Consider the following 22,857-nt stretch of genomic DNA (forward strand, 5'->3'; position numbering starts at 1 on the left):
ACACCTATTATAACTTGTTATATGATTTTTAAAAACTGATTTATATACATGCTGTTCTCCCACTAGTCTCTTAATACTTGGATGATGGAGACTATGTCACTCATTTTTGCCTTGCTAGTTCCTGCCATGATGTCTTGTACACACTTGCTTGTTTACCAAAGGCTTACTGAATGAAAAATATTGAATGAAGTTTTATGGCTTTATAAGTTAGAATTCTTAATTGCAATTAATAGGAGCTGCCTGTGGATGACTTAAAGAGGAATTTATTTAACCAAAGGATACTGGCTAAGTCTCAGAAGAAGAACCATGCTTGGAAAAGAGGGAAAAACAAAAGGAGACAGGGCATATGTAACAACTGCCAAAATCACTCCACGCAGCAGCTCATCATGGACTCCACTGTCATTACTGCTGAAGGCTGGGATCCACAGGTCACTACACCCACACTCCTGACCTTACACGTAGGATGCCTCTATGGCACAACGGCCAATGCTGTCTCTGGAGGCCATATTGCTTAAAATTTTACTGTTCCTGAAGAACACCCCACTGTCTCTGCTTTTTGTGCCGCTTTCTCTTGTTTCAAAGGCTAGGACAGGTGCTTCTCATTGGCAGAGCTTAGGTGATAGATTTGTGCCTATTGTCAAAAGAGCTGAGAAAGTGGATAATACTCAAAAACAGAAAGAATATTCATATATATTCATATACTGTGTAACCCCACTCTCACACATATACTCCAATATATATGGCAAATATCCACCCAGTTTATCCTTTCAGGTGGATAATACTCAACATGTACTCTTCCTCCCATACTCATCCTTAAAAAAAATATTTTTGTCTAATTTAATGCGATTTATTTTTCACATAATCAAAACCTCACTTACTTTATCCTCTAGGGAACAACCTAAGATTGAATCTTTTTCTATTTAGCTCAAAATCAAATTTCTCTCTGGCTTTGTTATAGTCTTTCCCCAATATCCTGTAACATATGGATTAAACTGTAAAGTAACCACCAAATACCCATCTTTTAAAAAATGTTATTTAAAAAAAAACAAAAACAGAATAGAAAACAGGGTTAAATGTCAGTTTTTCTGTCTGCAAGTGTCACAAAGCTGTCATTGGAATTTATTATTTCTGTTCTTTCCATGATCCCTTTGTCTTCAGTCAATACACCCCTGGATCAAAGTTCTTTATCCATTGTGGTGACCCAAAGTGCCATGCTGAAAGAAGCAGGGCATTTGATGGATCTGGCTGTATTAAGTTACAGTACTTTTTAAAATTATGCACCAGGACGTAGAAGTCCTAGGAAGTACTCAGAGAATTCTTTAGGTTCTGTCCTTATTTCTTTCTAGCTATACTACATAGTAAAACCCAACTTCCCCTTTATGGTCAGGATTAGTTACTTGGCACAACCATATAACCCCATTTTTTGTCTGTTCACTCAGTGCCACTAGGAGTCTTATCATCCATTTCAACTGGGACAACTGTTCCTACCCCTGATATGTGTAAGATCTCTTTCCTAGGGCCCTGACACTTTTAATGACAAGATGTAAGTTATCCAATATCATACATCTATTCTCATACTTTCAGAAGACAGCAGACCTTCAAGCAACACAGAATTCCAGAGTCAGCATCAGCAGCAGTGCCAGACTTGGAGATAAAGAGCAACATTTTTGAGAGTGAGTAATAAATATAGTAAGAGATGCTATTTCTACCTACTTCCTTTATCCTTAGATCATATATTCTGGCTATGAGAGAAACAGGACAAATACTGAACTCCAATTTAGAGAAAAGCATGTACCCTAAACTTATGAGATGTTATCTTCTGGCTATTGTAGTAATGAGTCAATAATAGTTTCTATCACTATTTTGTAGTTACTTCTTCATAATGGAGTATATCATAAGACTGATGAATTTCATAGGCATTACATCATTTCTTCCACTGTAAAGAAGCAACACTGCATGTGAAATTATGATGGTAAATAAGGCATTCAGTAAGTCCATGAATAGTAGTAAAAGGAGGCAAATTCTAGTTCAGTAGAACAAAATTATTTCTCCTTACATGAGGGAAGGAATCTAATTATGCAAAGGCTACTAGTCTTTCTGGGGTTTGTTAATATACTAGAGACTCAGATTTGGCTGCAGCTGGGTAATTTGGGCACTCAACAAAAGTATTAGGCAGATAAAAGGAAATTCACATTTTTGCAAATGCCATTGTCACCGTTTTACTTTGATCTTGGGCACAAGTGAACAAACTTGTGGGTGGTTAAGAAGGATGACTGACATCCATAGAGTCGGTCATTTCTTTGTCTGATTATTAAGAATTTCCATTGCAGTGAAGGCCACATGGTCCTCCAAAGCCTTGCCATTAATATAATTTTTTTAAGATTTTATTTATTTATTTATTCATTTATTCTTTTGAGACACGGGGAGAGAGAGAGAGAGAGAGAGAGAGAGAGAGAGAGAGAGAGCATGCGCCCACATGCACAAGCCGGGGAAAAGGGGGAAGAGCAGGGGGCGGGAGAAAAGCAGACTCCTCTATACAGGGCTCAATCCCAGGACCCAGGGATCATGACCTGAGTGGAAGTCAGATGCTTAATCGACTGAGCCACCCAGACTCCCCATTCATACTTCTTACTATTTGCCTTTCCTGTTCAGTCTTCAATTTTTAGGTGTTAAGGCTTCTCACTTTGAAATAATATCCTGATTTTTCTGTTCTCTTTGGTATTTCATGAATTTTGAAAGCTGCCTCAAGTGTCTCATTTTATTTTTGATTCAGACATATTTCTTGTAGTTGTTCTTGTCCTTCAGTTTGTCCCTAGAACTCTCTGAAACTTTAGCAGTCATAGGTGTAATGATCTCAAACCTTTTAGCAACAAAAGGATTTCAAGTCTTCTTCAAATGTAATTGGGTGTAATGATCTCGAACCTTTTAGCAACAAAAGGATTTCAAGCCTTCTTCAAATGTAATTGGCAGGAAGGATAACAGTGTGACTGGTCTACCAGAGGCATGGGTAACACCTCTTGCCCTTTCTTCACTAAGTAAAACTCCCTCTTCACCCGTGCAGCCTCCTCCGGGCTGCCTGCATCACTTGGAGTTTGGGGGCTGCAAAGTAACAGACAGGGTAACTTACTGGAAGGATAAGAAGGCTCAAGGGGCTGAAGGGAAGGCTGAAGACTCCACTGGGAACCAGTAGCAATAGAAGATGCCAGTGGCTAGAACCACTTGGTTATTGGGACACTCCTGCTAGTTCCGTTTTGCTTATTTGTTTTCATTTTATTGTTGTTGCATTTAATTTCGCCTTTGCTTAACATTAGAAGTCCTGAGGCAAGTCCACTTCAACCACATGCCCAGCCATTGGTTGGGACATCATGATTTACAATCCTAACCTGACAGCATGCAATACCAGAAAGATAATTCTGGCCAACCTAACAGCTATAAATTTGTGATCTGGGCAACAGATAAGGAAGCAATCCAAATAAAAAAGGTGTAAAATCAACTAGGTAGTAATGATATTAGTTATAGCGACAGAACAGGGGAGTGGTGAGGACTGTCCTACAGATTTCATTAACTTTGAGCTGACAGCAGAGGTTAATTGCAAATGGGTGGGGTAAGAGATATAATTAGACAATCAAATTTATGAAGGAGATACAGTAAGAGTTGTGTCAGAAATTATAGTAAAAATAAAATGGCTAAGAATAGCCAGATGAAACCATTTGTGAGAAAATGCAAGGATTTGAAAAGCCTCCTTTCTATTTGAACAGGTTTGATATTTTAACAGGCAGCTCAGGTAGTTATTCTGGAAATCACCACTAGGTTCCAGGTCCCTGTCCAGAATCTCTTATCACCACCTGAAATTTTTTACGAGATGATAAAAGATTTAGTAACTTCAGAAAGATGTAAAAATAACCAGAGAAAAAATAATGATAAAATCAAATCCTTGGAATCAATATATCTATACCAAATTTGGAACATCAAGGGCAAATCTAGGTGACCACAGCTGCAGAAAATAAATGAAAGAGAAAATGGATATACTTGAAAAGTATATAATTGTCTGAAAAATGTGTGTGCCCTCTTCTTAAATCTGATATATTTAATCTGCCATGTTAAACTTACAATTTTCATTCAAAGTGTTTTTTGTCATTTTAAATTTAATAGGTACAATACGATCTGATAAATTTTTAACAGTATTTATAAATTTAAATAACTCTGATCATCAAATCTTTATTATTAGGTTATTAACTATCATTTAGGTACTTAAGAAAATTTTTTGTGTTAGGTTTCTAATTCCAGTTATCTGTTTAAAGGACTTTAGAAAACCAGATATATTAGGTATTTTTTAAGTTGAAAAGTTTCAGCTAATAAAAACAATCACATTTATAAAGACCTTAAATATTTAGGAGAACATACGATTTGCATGAATTTAATGTGAAATGTGAAACATAATATATGACTTAAATTCATAAGTTATACTTAAATGCTTGGGGAAATTTAATCTCAACATTAGAAACTAATTGAATATTAACTAACAATCACGAGATTTCTAAGTGGATTTATTTTGTATATAAGTTGTATCTACAACTTACATTTAAAAGTTTATTATGTTGGGGATCCCTGGGTGGCTCAGCGGTTTGGCGCCTGCCTTTGGCCCAGGGCGCGATCCTGGAGTCCCGGGATCGAGTTCCGCGTCAGGCTCCTGGCATGGAGCCTGCTTCTCCCTTTGCCTGTGTCTCTGCCTCTCTCTCCCTCTCTCTCTATGTCTATCATAAATAAATAAAATATTTAAAAAAATAAAAGTTTATTATGTTGACTATTAATGAAAATGAATACAGATGTGAGAATTTCTTTCTATTTTTTTAATTTTTTTTTATTGGAGTTCAATTTGCCAACATATAGCATAACACCCAGTGCTCATCCTGCCAAGTGCCCCCCTTAGTGCCCATCACCCAGTCACCCCAAACCCCCGCCCACTTCTTCCACTAAACCTTGTGCATTTCCCAGAGTTAGGTGTCTCTCATGTTTTGTCCCCCTCACTGATATTTTCACTCATTTTCGCTCCTTTCCCTTTATTCCCTTTCACTATTATTTATATTCCCCAAATGAATGAGACCATATAATGTTTGTTCTTTTCCAATTGACTTATTTCACTCAGCATAATACCCTCCAGGTCCCTCCACATCCAAGGAAATGCTGGGTATTTGTCATTTCTAATGACTGAGGAATATTCCATTGTATACATATACCACAGCTTCTTTATCCATTCATCTTTCGATGGACACTGAGGCTCCTTCCACAGTGTGGCTATTGTGGACACTGCTGCTAGAAACACAGGGGTGCAGGTGTCCCGGCGTTTCACTGCCTCTGTATCTTTTGGGTAAATCCCCAGCAGTGCAATTGCTGGGTGGAAGGGCAGATCTATTTTTGACTCCACACAGTTTTCCAGAGTGGCTGCACCAGTTCACCTTCCCACCAACAGCGCAAGAGGGTTCCTCTTTCTCCACATCCTCTCCAATATGTGTTATTGCCTGTCTTGTTAATTTTCTCCACTCTCACTGGTGTGAGGTGGTATCTCATTGTGGTTTTGATTTGTATTTCCCTGATGGCAAGTGATGCAGAGCATTTTCTCATGGTCTTCTTGGCCATGTCTATGTCTTCCTCTGTGAAATTTCTGTTCATGTCTTTTGCCCATTTCATGATTGGATTGTTTGTTTCTTTGGTGTTGAGTTTAATAAGTTCTTTATAGATATTGGATACTAGTCCTTTATCTGATAGGTCATTTGCAAATATCTTCTCCCATTCTATAGTTTGTCGTTTAGTTTTGTTGACTGCTTCTTTGCTGTGCAGAAGCTTCTTATCTTGATGAAGTCCCAATAGTTCATTTTTGCTTTTGTTTCTCTTGCCTTCATGGATGTATCTTGCAAGAAGTTGCTGTGACCAAGTTCCAAAAGGGTGTTGCCTGTGTTCTCCTCTAGGATTTTGATAGAATCTTGTCTCACATTTAGATCTTTCATCCATTTTGAGTTTATCTTTGTGTATGGTGCAAGAGAGTGGTCTAGTTTCATTCTTCTGCATGTGGATATCCAATTTTCCCAGCACCATTTATTGAGGAGACTGTCTTTCTTCCAGTGGATAGTCTTTCCTGCTTTATTGAATATTAGTTGACCATAAGGTTGAGGGTCCACTTCTGGATTCTCTCTTCTGTTCCATTGATCTATGTGTCTGTTTTTGTGCCAGTACCACACTGTCTTGATGACCACAGCTTTGTAGTACAACCTGAAATCTGGCATTGTGATGCCCCCAGCTATGGTTTCCTTTTTTAATATTCCCCTGGCTATTCGGGGTCTTTTCTGATTCCACACAAATCTTAAGATGATTTGTTCCAACTCTCTGAAGAAAGTCCATGGTATTTTGATAGGGATTGCATTAAATGTGTAAATTGCCGTGGGTAACATTGACATTTTCACAATATTAATTCTTCCTATCCATGAGCATGGAATAGTTTTCCATCTCTTTGTGTCTTCCACAATTTCTTTCAGAAGTGTTCTGTGGTTCTTAGGGTATAGATCCTTTACTTCTTTGGTTAGGTTTATTCCTAAGTATCTTATGCTTTTGGGTGCAATTGTAAATGGGATTGACTCCTTAATTTCTCTTCCTTCAGTCTCATTGTTAGTGTATAGAAATGCCATTGATTTCTGGGCATTGATTTTGTATCCTGCCACACTGCCGAGTTGCTGTATGAGTTCTAGCAATCTTGGGGTGGAGGCTTTTGGGTTTTCTATGTACAGTATCATGTCATCTGCAAAAAGGGAGGGTTTGACTTCTTCTTTGCCAATTTGAATGCTTCTTATTTCTTTTTGCTGCCTGATTGCTGAGGCTAGGACTTCTAGTATTAACTTGAATAGCAGGGGTGAGAGTGGACATCCCTGTCTTGTTCCTGATCTTAGGGTAAAGGCTCCCAATATTTCCCCATTGAGAATGATATTTGCTGTGGGCTTTTCGTAGATGGCTTTTAAGATGTTGAGGAATGTTCCCTCTATCCCTACACTCTGAAGAGTTTTGATCAGGAATGGATGCTGTATTTTGTCAAATGCTTTCTCTGCATCTATTGAGAGGATCATATGGTTCATGTTTTTTCTCTTGCTGATATGATCAATCAGATTGATTGCTGTATGAATGTTGAACCAGCCTTGCGTCCCGGGGATAAATCCCACTTGCTCATGGTGAATAATCTTCTTAATGAATTGTTGGATCCTATTGGCTAGTATCTTGTTGAGAATTTTTGCATCTGTGTTCATCAGGGATATTGGTCTATAATTCTCCTTTTTGGTGGGGTCTTTGTCTGATTTTGGAATTAAGGTGATGCTGGCCTCACAGAATGAGTTTGGAAGTACTCCATCTTTTTCTATCTTTCTGAACATTAGTAGAATAGGTATGGTTTCTTCTTTAAACATTTGATAGAATTCCCCTGGGAAGCCATCTGGCCCTGGACTTTTGTGTCTTGGGAGGTTTTTGATGACTGCTTCAATTTCCTCCCTGGTTATCGGCCTGTTCAGGTTTTCGGTTTCTTCCTGTTCCAGTTTTGGTAGTTTGTGGTTTTCCAGAAATGTGTCCATTTCTTCTAGATTGCCTAATTTATTGGTGTATAGCTGATCATAATAAGTTTTAAAAATCGTTTGTATTTCATTGGTATTGGTGGTGATCTCTCTTTTCTCATTCATGATTTTATTAATTTGAGTCTTTTCTCTCTTGTTTTTAATAAGGCTGGCTAATGGTTTATCTATCTTATTAATTCTTTCAAAGAACCAACTCCTGGTTTTGTTAATCTGTTCCACAGTTCTTCTGGTCTCTATTTCATTGAGTTCTGTTCGAATCTTTATTAATTCTCTTCTTCTGATGGGTGTAGAATCTATTTGCTGTTTTTTCTCCAGCTCCTTTAGGTACAAGGTTAGCTTTTGTATTTGAGTTCTTTCCAGTTTTTGGATGGATGCTTGTATTGCGATGTATTTCCCCCTCAAGACTGCTTTTGCTGTATCCCAAAGATTTTGAATGGTTGTATCTTCATTCTCATTAGTTTCCATGAATCTTTTAATTCTTCCCTAATTTCCTGGTTGACCCTTTCATCTTTACAGGATGATCCTTAACCTCCACGTGTTTGAAATCCTTCCAAACTTCTTGTGATTTAGTTCTAGTTTCAAAGCATTATTGTCTGAAAATATGCAGGGGAGGATCCCAATCATTTGATATTGGTTAAGACCTTATTTGTGACCCAGTATGTGGTCTATTCTGGAGAAAGTTCCATGTGCACTTGAAAAGAATGTGTATTCAGTTGCATTTGGATGTAAAGTTCTGTAAATATCTATGAAATCCATCTGGTCCAGTGTATCATTTAAAGCTCTTGTTTCTTTGGAGATGTTGTGCTTAGAAGATCTGTCGATTGTAGAAAGCGCTATATTCAAGTCACCAAGTATAAGTGTATTATTATCTAAGTATGTCTTAAGTTTGGTTATTAATTGATTGATATTCTTGGCAGCTCCCACATTCGGACATAAATACTCATGATTGTTAGGTCCTCTTGTTGAGTAGAATCTTTATGTATGATATAGTGTCCTTCTTCATCTCTTACTACAGTCTTTGGGATAAACTTTAATTTATCTCATATAAGGATGGCTACCCCTGCTTTCTTTTGAGGACCATTTGAATGGTAAATGGTTCTCCAACCTTTTATTTTCAGGCTGGAGGTGTCCTTAGGTCTAAAATGAGTCTCTTGTAGACAGCAAATCGATGGGTCCTGCTTTTTTATCCAGTCTGAAACCCTGTGCCTTTTGATTGGATCATTAAGCCCATTCACATTCAGAGTTACTATTGAAAGATAAGAATTTAGTGTTATCATGATATCTATTCAGTCCCTGTTTTTGTGGATTGTTTCCTTGGACTTCCTTTTTCTTTTACGGGGTCCCCCTTAATATTTCTTGCAAAGCTGGTTTGGTGGTCACATATTCTTTCAGTTTCTGCCTATCTTGGAAGCTCTTTATCTCTCCTTCTATTCTGAATGAGAGCCTTGCTGGATAAAGTATTCTTGGTTGCATGTTCTTCTCATTTAGGACCCTGAATATATCCTGCCAGCCCTTTCTGGCCTGCTAGGTCTCTGTGGAGAGGTCTGCTGTTAATCTAATACTTCTCCCCATAAAAGTCAGAGATTTCTTGTCTCTTGCTGCTTTAAGGATCTTCTCTTTATCTTTGGATTTTGCAAGTTTCACTATTAAATGTTGAGGTGTTGAGCGGTTTTTATTGATTTTAGAGGGGGAGGGAGATCTCTCTATTTCCTGGATCTGAATGCCCGTTTCCCTTCCCAGATTAGGAAAGTTTTCAGCTAGGATTTGTTCAAATACATATTCTGGCCCTCTGGCCCTTTCGGCGCCCTCAGGAACCCCAATTAAATGTAGATTTTTTCCTTCTGAGGCTGTCATTTATTTCCCTTAACCTTTATTCATGATCTTTTGTTTTTCTCTTTTTCCTCAGTTTCCTTCCTTGCCATCAACTTGTCTTCTATGTCACTCACTCTTTCTTCTACCTCATTAACCCTCATCGTTAGTACCTCCTGTTTGGATTGCATCTCATTTAATTGATTTTTAATTTTGGCATGATTAGATCTAAATTCTGCAGTCGTGAGGTCTCTTGAATCCTTTATGCTTTTTTCCAGAGCCACCAGTCGCTTTATAATTGTGCTTATGAATTGTCTTTGTGACATCGAATTGTAATCCAAATTCTGTACCTCTGTGGGAGAGAGTATGGTTTCTGATTCTTTCTTTTGTGGTGGTTTTTTCCTTCTAGTTATTTTGCTCAGTGCAGAGTGGCCAAAAACATGTTGTACTGGAAAAAGGAGAAAAAGAGAGGAAAGAAAAAAAAAAAAAGGAAAAAAAAGGGGGGCGGACAAATAGAAAACAGAAAACAAGGGGTAGTATTCTCTGATTCTATATACTGTAAATCCTTTGACTTCCCCTGGAACTTTCCAGTGCTGCTTGATCAATAACTTGCTTTTCCCCTGTCCTTCTAGCTGGTCTGGGGGAGGGACCTGATGTGCTGATTCTCAGGTGTGTGCACCTGGGGGAGCTGCCCAGCCCCCTGCCAGGTGCACAGGCTCAGTGGGAGCTATCTATCCTGTGAGGCCCCTGCTCAGTCCCAGGTACAAGGTGACACCAGGAGGAACATCAACAGTGTTGGCGGCCAGCTCTCCAACTCTGGAGTCAGCTCCAGCAGTAACTACCGCAGCTCCCAGTCCTCAGGGGCCTGGATGCCCCAGGGTCGGGGCGGGGGGTGCCAATCTGCACAGCTCAGGGCCGCCCAACGGCAGGGGCGTCCTTGCTGTCCTGTGTCCTCCCAGCCTCCACCTGTCAGGGGCGAGCACCGGATCCTGGGCTGTGTCCCCTGGTGCCCTGGGCTCCCGGGCCTGCGCCGCTGGAATCGCTCTCCCGGGGCCGCGCAGCCCCCTCCGCGCCAGCCGCCACCTGAGCCACCAACACCGAGCTGCTCCCGGGCCCCGCCGTGCCCGCGCTGCAGCCCTTTAGGGAGCTCGGCCGCGGGGTGCGGCCGCTCTCCCCCCGGGGCCCAGGTCCTCTGTTAGTGCTCCCGGAGCCTGAAGGCATCCCCGCCCCTCCTGGGGTCCTGCCCGAGCTCCCTGCGAGCACCTTTCCGTCGGGGAAGGTTGGTGAACCTCCTGCTTCTCCGGGATGGGCCTTACCTGTCCTGGGGACGCTCCCTGGCGGCCTGAGCCTGGCTCCTTGCGAGGCCCCTCCCCCTCGGATGCTTTTTTATTTCTTTTTTTTTTTTTTTCCGTCTTCCTACTTTGATAGAACCGCAAACTCTTCTACTGTAGGATTCCAGCTGTTCTCTCTTTAAATCTCAGACCGAATTCGCAGGTTTTCAGGATGATTTGAAAGTTATCTAGGTAAGGACAGGTGACGTGGGGATCCTAATCTTTCGCCATCTTGCCCGGCCTCCCCGAGAATTTCTTTCTGATGCAAAAGCTATCCGTATACATTTAAGCGAAAGAAAGAAAGAAAGAAAGAGAGAAAGAGAGAGAGAGAGGGAGGGAGGGAGGGAGGGAGGGAGGGAGGGAGGAAGGAAAAGAGAAAGAGAAAGAGAGAGAAAGAAAACAAAACCTCAATTATCAAAAAATAATTCTCCAAAACAATTGATGTATTGTTACCACAGGAAGGGAGAATGAAGCTTGATGGCCCAAAGCTACAAAAATTCACCACACAGCCTCTAATCTGGAACTGCAAGAACCTTAGTCCTCCATGGAGCCCATTTGAAAACTGAAGTGAAGTGGTAGGTGCTCTGGTCTCGGCGTCAGAAAACTTGGTTTGAGTCTCACCTTGACACAGTATGACATCAGGCAACTCACCTTTGGCCTGCAAATCTTAGTCTCATCTGCAAAATACTGCAGCGCCACCTGATTTACTAAATAATGATGATCTGGTGAAATAAAATATGTGCAAGACTTAGTATAACCTGTAAAGTGACACATACTTGCCACGTTTATTCTGAGCTATTGCACACCACCATCAGTGGAACTAAACAATGATCTTTCATTTTTGCCCATCTCATGCAATGGTTTCACATTTTCAGGCAAAGCACCTGTGGTTTCATGCATTTTCTATCCTCTTTCAGCTTCAAGTTCCATGGGGCACACACATAAACACACACTTTCATAGTAAGTTGTAAGCATCCTCGTACTTTCTGGAGCTCTGATTGTGGCCTCTTTCCCTATATGGATGCATGTATTCTCCAGAAGCAAGCTTGCTATGGTGTTTATTTGTCTATTCCCATAGTCCTCATCTGCAGGGGTGCCAGCTAGCCTCTGTCATTTAACACTTACCACACTTAATCACTGGATAGTAATGTCTCCAATTTAAATAGCCACAGTTGAAATTGTCATTTTGCACTTCTGTGCTGCAGCTTTAGGAATTAAACTATGTATTTTCTCTTCATTTTACTTGGCCTCCTCTTGTTGCCATTCTGCATAGACCTGCCTAACAGCCTTTAGGTTTTAATGGACTGCTATTGATTTTCTTTTCAGAATATATGAGCCCACGACCTCTTAGTGAAATTAAGCAGTCCACCTGTCACAGGGAATCTGATTTCTGTCGAACTTCTGCTTGAGCTTCCCAGGTACCTATGCTGTGCCACCCCGTCCTCTGTGTCACATTCTTTTCTTCCCTTGGCTGCCAGCAGGTAGTCATTCTTTTGCTCTTCTTCAGAGCCTCATCTTCCAAAAAATGTTCCCAGCCAGGCCAGGTGGTCCTTCCATGTACTTGCAAATCACCCTACAGATGGTTCGGTAATAGCACATCTCCCATTATATATCATTATCAATACATTTTTATTATCCCCACTAATCTGTGAGCTCCCTGAGGATAGAGACAATCTCATTTATCTTTGAATACTTGGCACTTTGTGCAGTTTCTGAAATGCAGTGGGAGTTGATTAAGCATTTTTGGAGCAAATTAAAAATTAATATGAATAAATGGATAGACTGATTTATTTAAATAAACTGTGACCCAAATTGAAGAAAGTCTATTCCATTCTAAAACAAACTGAAAACATAAAATTTCTATAATTGTCAAGTTCCTCACCCGGCATTTAGTTATTTGGAGGAGAAACTCGTGGCTACCTTTGGTTTGCCTCTGTGACTCATTTTCTCCAGTAATGCATCACTTATTGGAGTCCTCTAGGTCTTACCTCCACAATATCTACAGCATCTAGCTTCTTCTTCCCACTTCCACAGCTTTCTCCTTTACTCAAGTCCTGAATTATCTCAACAATTTATCAGTCACTTCCCTTCTTTCTCCTTTACAGTTCATTATCAAATAATCTCTTTTTTGGCACATTGGTACCATTTTTTTCCCCTCCAGTTCTTGATATTTCTTGATGCATTGATGTATCACTTCCTGGATCAAATCCTTTAATAAAACCCTAGTCCAAAATGTAGAGTAGTAGTTTCTTAAAATTTGAAAAATGATCACCCCCTCCCAGGTAAAACATTTTGAGAATGTGCTGTGTACAGCTATGCACATATTTATAAATGTATGTTTAAGTTATGACTGTCGTGATGTATTAGATATGTTCTTAAACAGGCATAAAAATGTAAAAAGTTGAGCTAAGGGATAATAAAAAATATTTGCATAATTACTTTATTAATGTTTCAAAGAACTTTCTTGCTAAGTCATATCACTAATATTATATTTATTTAGTAAGCATATAATATAAAATTTATGCTTAACTTTTTTATGTAAGTAGCTTTTGTGTGTATTTATACATATTTATGGCATATATATGATTTATTATTTCTGGAAACTTTGGTTAATACTCTATGGCACGGTAACTGAGGTTGCTGTTCAGTTTATTTCAATGCCTACTTTAAGGGCTATCATGGAAAAAAGAAAAAAAAGTTTCCAGATTTCACAAAGACATAATGTATGCCACACCATTCACAAGAAGGTTCATTGTAAATAAAATTGGATCTACATCCATATTTCAAATATGACTTTTTGGAAGTTATTTCTTGTTGGATCTATGTTTTGTAACATGGCCAAAGAATATCTTGCCTTTAGTGTAAAAGGAGTGTCAGCTCCGCCACTTTTTCTTTATCCGAGATTTTATTATTAGTATCATCTTCAATCCGTGGGTTCTTAGAAGGAATCCTTTAAAACTATAAGTCATTTTGTGAGTATGCATTTAGTTAAAATTAGATGATGTAGTCTGTCAGTTCATTTACCACAGCTCCCAAATCTGCAACTCCCTGAAAGGTAGGTAGTATGGTACAGTGAGCAGCTCACTGGAAACTTGCCTCTCAGCATTCTGGGGCACCCTCTCTGCCCTCAGAATGCCTACCCTACTGTCCATGAAATAAGACATGTGACCTTGAAATATGGTTAGTGAGAGAACCAGTCAAGAGGGTGAATTTTAGTAATGCTTACTTTTTTTTTAGTTTTTAAGGTTAAAAATTAAAACTCACTGAAGTTTTGATGTCTCCTCACACCCCAGGGCATGCTCTTACATACCTCCCAGAGCTCAGACCCCACCTTGGAGAACACTGCTGTAGAGGATCGGATCCATACTGCTGTCTCTAGCTTCCAAGTACTCTGTAATTTGACCCTAAGCCATCTTAGAAATGAAACCTTTTATTTCACTCACACCACTGCCCCATCTTTATTTTATGCTGCATTGCAGGTGTTTTATTCCTTATTTCTAAACATACCCGATATTTTTGTCTCCACTGGGCATATGCCCTCCCTTCTATCTTGAATGTTCTCCCCACTTTACCACAGTATCTCTACCTATCAAGTTTCTCCTCCATGAAACCTCTTTACATTTGGGTGTAGTTCCTCTGAACTGAACAAAAGTTCACAGAACTTGAAGATTCTCTTTGGCACATGAATTAGAAATAATTATGTGCATGTATTATCTCTTCTATGAGCAGATTATAAGCACCTTAAGTAAAGGCACTGGGGTCTCATTAATTTTTCTGTTCCTAACAATCATCCTACAAACTTCCTGACATGCAGTACACATGCATTAGGAGCTATTGTGATACTATAGAACAATATGAAGTTGGAAATCATAAAGACCTGACTTGCAGAAGAATTAGCATTTTTGTGAAAATTTTGGAAACAAAATTACCTTCCATCATTTAGAGCCTCCCAATAAAAGAACGGTTATACATTCATTCTCACCGGAAATGCCAACAGGAGCCAGCTGATAACCCCTTAGGGACATGCAAAAGAGACTTTTCCATTTGGTGGAAATCAAATTAAAGTTCCTTTCAGTGGCATGACTCTATGATTTGGAAGAGAAAGAAATACCAAATCTCTAAAGGTGATTTCCAAAGAGAAGACTGTTACATTTTAAAAGTCATTTGCCATATTTCATTTACCATTTCCATTCTAATTTATTGACTAACTCTTATACAAGATACCATTTTAAACACAAGAAGTGTTTGAATTTTAGGTTTTGGTAAGTTTGGTCATATTGCATATTAACTAGTTTTACATATTAACCAATTCAGTAATTGATTATAAATAAGCCAACTTTAGAGGATTGGCTGTCCTGTTGATAACAAGAATTATTAAATCAATTAATTCAGTGTAATATCATCCAGCCATGTTCTGTAGGCACAGACAACAAAGGCAACTTAGGTAATGGAAGTTACATCATTTTTTGCAGGACTGGTTTTGTCATCCTCCATACTCAGTTTTTTGACTATGTAGCAATCAGAAAAAAAGTAGTTACGAACACTGTCTATGACTAAGACTGTTACTAACTAACCTACCAGCAGAAAAGTATAAAATACACAGGCACATGAACACACACACACATATACATGTCAGTGGTGCTTGAAACACTCATCATCAGAGTCTCTTCCGAGAGATAATGTGCTGGTACACTTTTTAATTAAAGCTGATGCTCCCTGAAGTTATTTGTGGTATTCTTATAGTCTAGCTTGAGAAACACAAAGGATGGGTTACAAGATTAAGAAATAGTAAGAGTGAGGGATCCCTGGGTGGCACAGCGGTTTGGCGCCTGCCTTTGGCCCAGGGCGCGATCCTGGAGACCCGGGATCGAATCCCACATCGGACTCCTGGTGCATGGAGCCTGCTTCTCCCTCTGCCTGTGTTTCTGCCTCTCTCTCTCTCTCTCTGTGACTATCATAAATAAAAAAAAAAATTTAAGAAATAGTAATAGTGAAAGGACCCTGAAGTTGCTTAAAAATAGAGAAACACCCATGATGTAGATGATGTGGAAGAGAGGTCATATTAATTCAGAGTCATTCATCATGACTACACTATGTATGACCACCCTTAGCTCCTAAAGAGCCCCAGCCCTGGGAGTGCATGGTCCATCAGCAATCAGAACCAACCTTTTAGAACGTTCTAAATTCTGCCACCTTTGGACACCAGGGAATTCACCTATCAGTGAGTCGAATAAAGAGTACAGACAATTCTCCATTTTATTTAACCAAACCTTTAAATTACACTTACCTACCATGTTTACTCAATCATCTTCACTATTTAATTTTCCCCAGTACAGTGGAAAGGACAATTAAGTAACTCAGGATTCAGCAAATCATAGTGTAAGCTTTTTAAAGGTGTTGATTTTTTATCTTTGGCACAGACCCGCTGCATCTCTTTGGAGTGAGAGGGAGGAAGATCCATGTTAAAAGGAAAAAATGAACAAGGAAGGAAGAAAGGAAGGAAAGGAGGAGGGAAAGGAAGAAAGAAAGAAAAACTGTTTTAAAAGGAAGGAAGGAGGAGGAAAAGAAATGCTCCCTATGTAATTTTTACTATTAACCAATTTTGGAAATCTCTAATTCAGTGGTTTTTCAAATTGTAGTTCCTCCATCAGAAACTTCAGCATCATCTGGAAACATACTAGAAATGCAAATTCTTAGACAGCACTCCCCTCCCGTGCCCCAGACTCAGGGCATCAGAAGCTCCAGGGTGGGGGCTCAGCATCTGTGTTTTAGCAAGTCCTCTAAGTGACTCTGTGACACACAGACACTAAGGTCTGTATTCTACTGCTCAGGCTTAAAATTAAAGCATGTGTGTTTTTCAGTGAAGGCATATCCAAATACGACAGGCCCCAAAAAGAAGCTTTGTCCCTGCAATAATTTTGTGCGCTCTCTCCCTTTCACTCTGGCAGTCTCTCTCTCTTTCTCTGGTTCTCACAATCTTAGGTAGATTATGAAAAAATAAGTAAACATAAAGTGGAATTTGTATTATGGTTAATGCATGCATGCCTCAACAGTTTTCTTTGTTTATAGTTAAAAGGACTTGAGGTTAAAGAACATGTGGTATTCACTTATATACCCTACTGCAAAGATCAGTATAATGCCTTACACATTCATAAATATTTATTAATGAACATTTAAACTATTGCCTTATAGAAAGCACGTTTTCTGTTTGGAATTTACAAACACATCCAGTTAGGGTGGTGGATCTTTAATTTCTGTTCTGTGGGCACATGCTCATCTAATGTGACAAACATAACATGTATGTTTATAGCTTAAACGTAATGGAAGTTAATTATCACAATCAAGAATAGCAATTCAAACTAAGTATCCTACTAGTTTGTGATCAAAAGCATAATTTTCCTATATGAAGGAAAATCAGATTCTCAGTTCAGTCCTAAGTTCTTAAAACTTACTTAAGTACTTAAAACATGATTCAGTAAATCATGGTTGATAATGATAAAATTGGTATCAGGGTTATCATGCCTTTAAGTAAAGATTCATCAGAAAATTTTTATCATTCCTGACAACTTAAAACAAATTTAGGCTGGTCAGATAATTGGAAAATATTTGCTAATAACTAACATACTAGAAAAAGTACATAACATGTTTTTACTGAAATATGATGGGATTTTGAAAATGCTAAAACCATACAGATGCTTAAAAGCAATTTTTTTCATGATCACAGATTTATGGTTCAGTTAATCAATATTTGAATTATATGTTTGTAACTCCGTTGTTAAACCATTTCCCTATAACCTACAAATTAATATTAATGAGAAATCCAATAGCATTCAGCTGCAGCATTCTGTCACTGTGCTAGAGTAATTATTGATTTTAATTTTAAATATTAATGCAATGCACTTTTTTGTCAGCTTAAAGCAATAATTGCACAGAAACAGCAAGACCTAAGTCAGGTAAGATTCTATTGCAGGAGATTTGATAGCAAAGCTGTCAACAGTGACTGCTTAACAAAACTTGAATTGTGCTCTCCAGCAACTGGCATATGATTATGAATGATTACATCCCTCATAATGAATAGCTGACCCCTGGGGTTATTTGGTTTGCAGCTTTCAGCCCATCTGTTTAAAGAGATGGAGTGGTTCCTTCTGAACAAGAAATTTGATCATGAAACTAAGGAACAGAGCCACCAAAACAGCTGGTGTTTGGTACCAGGAGAGAGAAAAGAAGGGGAGGAATGACAATAGATGAACTTGTGAAGTCCCAGCATCTTAGTGTGAGAGGTCTGATAAAATATGTACCACATATTATTGAGCCCAGTCATACTCTTTATTCTGAAAGAGGCAAAACAGTATGCTCTAATAATCTCAGGTTAGAGAAAACAAATTTCTCGTGAATCAAAATGAGTTGATTCCAAAGCCTGATTAACAAATTATAGGACAAAAAGCAACCGGATCCTTTCACCCCCACACAGGGGCCCCAAACTAGGAGGGAAGGAAAGGAAGGAAGTGCCGCTGGAGCTTGGCTAGCCCAGGGACTGCAGACAGAGGTGACCACAGACCCTCCCACGGATGCTTAGCACACACTGTTATGAACCATCCCAGATGCCACCAGCCCCCAAGCCAGTTACTCTCCTCTCAGCCTTCTGGTAGTCCTTCAGGCATAGGAAGAATTGCAGTAAATTATCTGATAGTCTTGCAAAAGATCCTCAGATCCCACTCAAGTTTCACTAAAGACATAGTTCAGAATTGCATGATGTCTTTAGTTCTCAAGTCTCTTTTTTCTCCTCCTGTCTGGGACAGTTTCTCCACCTTTTCTAACTTTTATGACTTTAACACTTCTGAAGATTATCAGCCAGTTATTTTATAGAATGTCCCTCAATTTCACGTTCTCTGTTTCCTCATTCAGTATGTGTTATTGGTAGATCTATCACTGCAGTTGTTGCTATGTTCTTATTGCATCTCAGGTGGTACAGCATTGTAATTTGTCCAATTTACTGATGGTGCACAACTTGATCATTTGATTAATGTGTTGTCAGTGAGTATTCTTCACTGAAATATTATGCTTTTCCCGTTTATATTTAATAAATGTTTTATAGGAAGTAATTTGAAACTATGTAAATATCCCATTTTTTGTCAAACTTTAAACTTGTTTGTTTAGGACTTAGAGTTTTTTTTATTTTTTTTCAGTGAGTCATAATCCATTGCTATTATTATTTATTTTTATGCTCAAATTATCTCAGACTTGGCCAGTGGGTAGCCATCCAAATTGGTTCCTGTGTCTTTTGATACAATCCCATCTGAATTTGTGCTTGCTTCCTGTCATAATACTATATTCCAGGCTCATCTCATAATTTCCCTGCCTACATCAATATCTATGTATCCATTTACATATATTGAAAATGTGAATTCACATCAATCATTTTATCTCCAGTAAACACCACGGGGATCATTTTAGCTTTCTACCTTTCTGTGATTATAACTCCCTTCTCAAACAGTAAGAGACTTGGCCTTAACTATCCATAATATTACTTATTTGCTCAGTCCATCCTACATAACCTAACAGAAACTGGGCAAAGGATTTAGGCAGGCAATTCACAAAAAAGAATATCTAATTGCCAAGAAGCATATAATCAGAAATCACTAATAATCAGAAATCACTAATAATCAGAAAATGCAAATTCATGGGCACCTAGTTGGCTCCATTGGTTGAGCATCTGCCTTCGGCTCAGGTCATGAGACTAGGCTCCCCACTCAATGAAGAGCCTGCTTCTCCCTCTCTCTCTATGGTTCCCCCTGTTCTGCTTTCTCTCTCTCTCTCTCTCTCTCTCTCTCTCCCTCCCCCCCCCCGTCAAATGAATAAATAAAATATTTTTTAAAAAGAATGCAAATTCAAACCACAATGAAATTTCACTACACACCCAAGTGGGTGAGGATGGAGAACACAATATCACTTTATGCTAGTCAGGTATACTTTTTATTTTTATTTTTTTAAGTAGGCTCCATGCCCAGTGTGGAGCTTAATGTGGGGCTTGAACTCATGACCCTGAGATCAAGACCTGAGCTAAGAATGAGAGCCAGAAGCTTAACTTCCTGAGCCACCCAGGCGCCTCTATGCTAGTCAAGTATAAATTAGTACAACCATTTTGGAAAAGATTTTGGAATTCATTATAAAACTTGATAGAACAATTCCACTATTAAAGTACATTCAAAGAGTGATTGATCTTTATAATGAATCAAACTGAAAGCTACCTGAAAGCCCATCAACTTCTGAATACATGAATAAATTGTGGAATATTCATACAAAGAAACATTAGACAGCGATAAAAAGGAACAAACTCCAAAAGATACCCAACAACACAGACTAATTTCACCAACATAACATTGAGCAAAAGAAGGATGACCTTAAATGATGGCATCATATGAGATTTTACAAAAAACTATACAGAACAAAGTGTTGACAGAGGTGGTAAAACTCAGTTTGAACAGTGCTTGTTTGAAGAGGTGAAGGAAAGAATTATATTTGAGGAAGGGCAGGGGACATTTCTGGAATGCCATAATGCTCTACTTGCAATTTTCTATAGACATATTTTATGGTTTAAAAATGTTCAAAATTTATCGGCCCTTCCAGATGCCAATAATTAATGTAAGGTCTTCTTCTCTGATGTATCGGATTCAAATTCTCTGTCAGTCTTATAAGCTCTCTTAAGTCAGTCCTAATTTATTCATCCAGTCTCATCCCTTAGTTCTCTATGATATGTATTCTATAAACAACCAAGTCATTGCCAAAGAAAAATTGGGAAAAGTCAAGAACAGGCAATTCAGAAAGAAGAACTATGGTAAAAACCACTTTAAAAAGCAATTAAACAAAGATGCAAATCTTCAATATTGATTCCTTACTTATCAGATTGGTAAAATACTGACAACATCCAGTATAGTAAAAGTGTGGGGAAATAGGAATGCCCATTGAAATCTAGATAAGAAGAATAATGAAAGAAAAACATTATAATTGGGTGATAAAGAAATCAGCTGAAAGCAATGAAATGATGTTAGTTGAAAAATATACCCAAGAGGCAAAAGGGAGAAACCAAGCTCAATCAATACTGGAAAAAAGAATATGAGAGAAATACCAGATTGTGCAATCAAAACAATACATGAACTTATATTTTTTTCCTTAAGTCATCATCCTTTTCCCAAAGTGCTTTGACAATGGTCAGTCCCCTCCTTGTTTGACTCTAAAATTCTTTGGCAGGGAACAGGGTTTCCATAAAAGAAATTTAGAACAGAAAAAAAAGTCTAATGATGAAGTTAATCCTCGAATAACTTGAGATGGGAATTATATATGACCCTTCTGAAATGCAAATATTGTCTTGATTATTTCTTAAATTTACCAAATAGAAGCAATGAGAGATTCACTTAAGCACTGAGAAGTCCAGCAGAAAGGTAGCTAAGTGAGAGTAGGTAGGAGAACAGAGGATAGTTCCAGGGAAGGAAATAACATGGTCATATCTACTTACAAAGCTAACTAAATACAGGCAAAATAATGACAAAGATTGTACTTTCTAGTCTTCCAATTCTCCATGTCTAGTTTGGGGCTCCCTTCTTTTTGTCCTTTTATAAAAGAGTTAAATACACTAAGGTAAGGCTGTCCCCATATTGTCTAAGACTTCTCAGGGAAGTCTAGTCCCTTCCACATTCCATTCTTTGTAGCTATTTCTCATTCTTTCAAGTTCCCTCTGCTGAAATCCTAATGGATCGACATTATCCCTCTCAGTGGATGCATTTTAACCAGGACTCTGTCTAACTAAGGAGGAGACTAGATAATGCTCTTTAAGTTGTCAGAAGATATATATATGGTGGGGCTTTTGTATGAGTTCCATTTATGAACTTCATCTACAAGTAATTCTTGAATCTTCCTCAGTATCTTGGCATCTGGAAACTGGAAACTAATCGAGGGAAAAAAAATTCCATCAAAGTGAGACAGTCTCCATCTTTTTGTCTCAAGATTTATAAAAAGAACAATGATTGCTCATTGGAACTATCATTAGAAGTCAAAGTCAAGGACTGCTCAAAATCAAGTGATGAAATAGAAGCTTTAATTTTAGAACAAGCCAGGTGGCTTTCTCCTCTAATCTGATATGCTCTGTCCAGTTAAGGAAGAATCCTATCCTCACATCTTATCTATCCAACAGTTTAAAAGGATCCAATGTTATCATTTACGTTAAGACTTACATCACTAATAATAAATGTGTTACTTTCTAAGAGATATTTATATTTTGAATAGAGAGAATTCTTTTTTAATTAAGAAGAAGAATGTTCAGTGCTGGAATTTATGGAGATTAGTTCCAGGTTGGAGGACAAAAGTCTCTTCTCAAAAACTATTGGAGCAGGTTTATTTTGATAGTAGTCTTGACATATTACTTAAATCAGAGGCTGCAAACTGGCACACATGGACCAAATTTGGGCCACATACATCTCACTTAGCCAGCACAGAATTTTTACAAAATCTAAGCCAATAGTTAAAACTTAAAAATTTGAATTTCCAGCCTCTCTCTCTCTCTCAGGAGAGGAGGAGGAGGAGGAGGAGGAGGAGGAGGAGGAGGAGGAGGAGGAGGAGAAAAGAGTATTTTTATTACTGTCCTTAAATTTCCATAAGGCAACAGTCATTTGGAACAAAGATAGTTCTGCCTCTTTCAATAGGCCATGAACTTTCCAGTTTGCCACAGTTCACATCACATCCTTGTTCCCATGCAAATACTAAGGTCAAATGTCAGTTACTATTTATTATCAAGTACCATTTTGCTTCCAGTAGAAAAATATTCACTTCTTTGCATTTTCCAAAAGTAGAAAAATAAGAGACAGAGAAGGCCACTTGACTTTTCCTATATTCAGGCCTACTTTACTCATTTCTACTCATCTGCAGGTCTCTGTAGGCATTTGAGTTTGAGATTTTTAATTTAAATAAATTAACATGCCTTTACACATTGAACCATTCAACCAAAAAAAAGTTGAGAATGAAACATATTGGATAGAAAAATTTGTAAGACGAGATGGGAGAGTCATTTTATATATAGCAAAAATATGAATGTATATTTCTAATATTTATTATCTCCC

General features: G+C 38.4%; 1 long non-coding RNA gene across 1 annotated transcript in view; it reads left to right on the plus strand.

Annotated features, from left to right (window-relative positions):
* LOC112670082 (uncharacterized) overlaps positions 1-22,857 on the plus strand; it is a 30,010-nt gene that overhangs the window by 2,441 nt on the left and 4,712 nt on the right. Inside the window, exons 3-4 of the long non-coding RNA XR_003142748.3 lie at positions 1,585-1,673; positions 11,206-11,322. This is a non-coding gene — a long non-coding RNA (uncharacterized LOC112670082). The remainder of the gene's footprint in view (positions 1-1,584; positions 1,674-11,205; positions 11,323-22,857) is intronic.

Source organism: Canis lupus, chromosome 25 (genome assembly GCF_003254725.2).
Source record: "Canis lupus dingo isolate Sandy chromosome 25, ASM325472v2, whole genome shotgun sequence".
NCBI lineage: Eukaryota > Metazoa > Chordata > Mammalia > Carnivora > Canidae > Canis > Canis lupus.